Raw genomic sequence first — 3,599 nt, 5'->3', positions numbered from 1 at the left:
ACTTCATTGTCCCACTTTCAAACCCTAATAACCCATGTATCACCGGAAAAAATCTTGAGGACTAGAATCTAATTATTCAAACTTTGACGAATCTGGAGCATGTTTCTAAAAATTTGATTGTGCCCCCCCTTTTTAGGGGATACTGTGACTTGGCATTCCTTAGAAGGCACATTTTTTAGTTCAAAACTCCCCTCACACACACACACACACACACACACACACACACATTTCAAGCAAATGATTGACACACAAACACAAACACAATCCTATATTTTTCATATCACATATTCTTATACTTATGAAGACTAATAACCCTCTTACTCATTCTCCTAAATTAGGAGTGTTGGTGTACCATACTTGGATTTTAAGAGTGTTTGGATACCATAATTGGATAGTACATGAGGTGTTGCCACTTCTAGTATTATAATGCTTCAACATATAAACACGTTTCACCTTTTGGTTTGTTAATCGTTGGCACGTGCACGTGATGTGCACACGCACGCATGCACACACACACGCACACACGCACACACATGATCTTGTACTCATCAATGTTCCAAACCCCTTGGTATTCTTCAAAATCATAATCAAATACAATGAGTCTATTTTCTATATTCACCAAAGGATCTCATTAATCTTGACTAATAAGATTATAAAATTTTCATGATCAATGATTACCACCACAGTTTTGTTCATACCACATTTCTCAATTTGGAAATTTAATAATATCTAAGGATGGTCATCTTTTGAGAAGATTTAGTAAGAGTAATAGTTTTCATTTTGAATCAATAAGGTTCATCCATACATGTGGCAATAGACCTTCAAATTGGGCACATAAGATTATTTTATCACAAATTCACTCTTGCTTCCTATATTCAAAAACTCTATTTGTTGGAGGTAAAGGCGCATGTGCCTAACCGCCAAAGTATTCACTACATTGATAGCACCTACACACTTATACATTGTAGGTGCTAGCGGGTGCTCATCACTATCACTTCATTCTTTATTCTTTTAGTGGCATTTGAATAAGGGAAGGTTGGTCACACATTGTGATTGTTGGACTTACCACATCTGGAGTCGCGCGCACGCTCTCTCTCTCTCTCTCTCTCTCTCTCTCTCTCTCTCCATCCACCATAGCTCATACCTTTGATGCTTCCACTTGCTTGTGCTCTCACTTCAACTAGGATCAGAGCATTGGTTTAAGGAGCCTCATTAGTTGATTTCAGCCGAGATTTGAAACATATAGCTCAAGGTTTAATGGCTGCTCCTCAAGAAGGTATGCACTAGTCCTATGCTTCATAGGCCTCTTCTTGACTTGCATGGGCTCCTTCCCGGCATCAATAAGACCTAATTGGGCCTTAGGAAAATAAGTGCTTCATACTAACTAGAAATGGCAGTGTGACCCTTAGCCCGGAAGCTTTCCTGACACTTGGATGTTACATAGAGATTTGGATATTTAGTTGAGCTTTAGAAAATTGGATGTCTATGCTCTCTAGATGCTCTTCAAATGCAACTATTGCATAGCGGGTTGATTTGATCTTTGCGATGAGCTCAACACCTACCTTTATTATGTTATTTTCACTAATGTACTCATCCTACTTGGCTATATATTGAGCTTCTTTAAACTTGCTTAATCAATTGTGTATTTGGTAGTTCTCTTCCATTCTCTTTGAGACCTACTATATACATGACAATTAAGCCTATTGGGTATATCCCTCTCTAACACATTGAGTTTGACAGTTCCTTGGTACTGGTTGCATGCTCAATGAACTAGTACTTGTTGATACATACCCCACTTCTTGTAGGATATACCTAGGTGTTGTAGATTATATTCTATAATTTTATTGTTCACACTTGGCTTTGGTTTTACTGCTATAATAATTTTCAGCATGTTGTAATTGCAAGTTTATGCATCAGCTATGAGAGAAAATGCTTTGACTTGACTGTCATTTACTAATAGTTAGTGGATAGCCCTAATCTTTGTTGATTTCATGTGTCTAGACATCATCTTGGTCTCAATTTTGGCATGTTTGGCCATCATTTATAGCAACATGCTTGTCTTGGACTATGCTTGCATTTATTACATTATGGGTAGTGGATCAAATATTAGTGCTATCTTTAACATTGACAAACTGGCTGGCACTAACTACAACTATTGGAAGGCACATATATGGCAAGTTTTGGTGCAAAAATTGCAGATTAAGCCATTGAGACATGAGGGTGTAATGCTCGAATGCTTTGTTGCAAAGGATTAGGCTGAACTAGATGAGGTATGCAAATCTATGGTCATTTGTTACTCTCTAAGCAGGTTTTCTATAATGTTGTCTCTAAAGAGTAGACCGCGTGGGAGTTATGGGATAAGATTTGTAATGTCTATGTGACAAGTAGAGCCTTGCCTCTTAGATGTATTGGCTGAAGCAACTCATGGACCTTCATATGGAGGAGACTTCCATGTTTGCCCACTTAAATGAGTTTCATTTTATTTTCAGCCACTTGTCTTCAAAGGGGACCAACTTTAAAATAATCTTCCTTCCTTGTTCTTGTTGGTCAAATTATCTCAATCATGGGACACATTTCGTATTGCTATGCGTGAAAATATGCTTATTGATGGGATAAAATTGCAAGATGCATAGGGTGCACTATTGAAGAATAGGTTAACAAAAAGAATGTTGATGCTTCTCGTAGTTCTAATGCTTTGATAGCGATACATCCAAAGAAGCATTAAAAAAAGGTAACAAAATATCTATGCGTACATCAAATATCCCTTTTTTTGTAAAGAAAATAATAATCACATTGTTTCAAAATCACAAAAATACCCCCTTACATATGAGGGGGCCACATCCACATCCATCAAAATAAATGGTATACATAAAAGTGTACATGCATGCACTTCTACAAAGCTAGAAATAATTAAAATGTAAAGATTAAAGCCTTACAAATGCAAATGTATCAAAAAATCAAAGAAATAATAAAAAATATGAAGGGTTGTGTGTATTTTTGGGAAAAGATGGGGTGGAGTTCATGGTTGATTATGTGCCTCTTTCTTTCCCCTTTATTCCAACACACACACACATTCTCCTTTTGTATGGTGCAAAAATTTCTCTCTCCTCACTCCTTTGTGCAAAAATTTCAAGTTTTCCTTTCCTCTTTTCTTTTGTGTAGAATGGCTCAAGTTATGGATGAAGATGATGAAGATGACAAATCTATTTATTATTAAGAGGAGAAATTGTGGTTTCTTTTCAATTTTTTGATCAATGGTAGATCCATACATATAGATTTTGCATGCTTTGTCCCTGGTTTTGTGTTTGTTTCTTGTTGTGGGAGGTTTGCTTTCATTTTTGGTGTGCAGCCAGGGAAGAAGCTGATCTCAACAACCAAAGTTTGAGAGAGACCTTATGGTGATTGGAAATGCTAATCTAGCACCAAAATCTTTTTCCAAGTGTAGAGTTGAAAATGCACACTTCTAATGCAGAAAAGAAGAACATATAATGGGAGAAGAGGAGAGAGGTAAATGGTTGTGATGAGATTATTGTGTTTTATTATTATCATACATCTATTATGTTTGGTTTTTCGCTTTCTTGTTGGTTTGCATTTGTGGA

The sequence above is a fragment of the Lygodium microphyllum genome, chromosome 4 (assembly GCF_053477565.2).
Source record: "Lygodium microphyllum isolate KBCC chromosome 4, Lygodium_microphyllum_v1.1.10, whole genome shotgun sequence".
In the NCBI taxonomy this organism is placed as follows: Eukaryota; Viridiplantae; Streptophyta; class Polypodiopsida; order Schizaeales; family Lygodiaceae; genus Lygodium; species Lygodium microphyllum.
The sequence above is the reverse complement of the archived record's forward strand: the minus strand, read 5'-3'. Positions refer to the sequence as shown.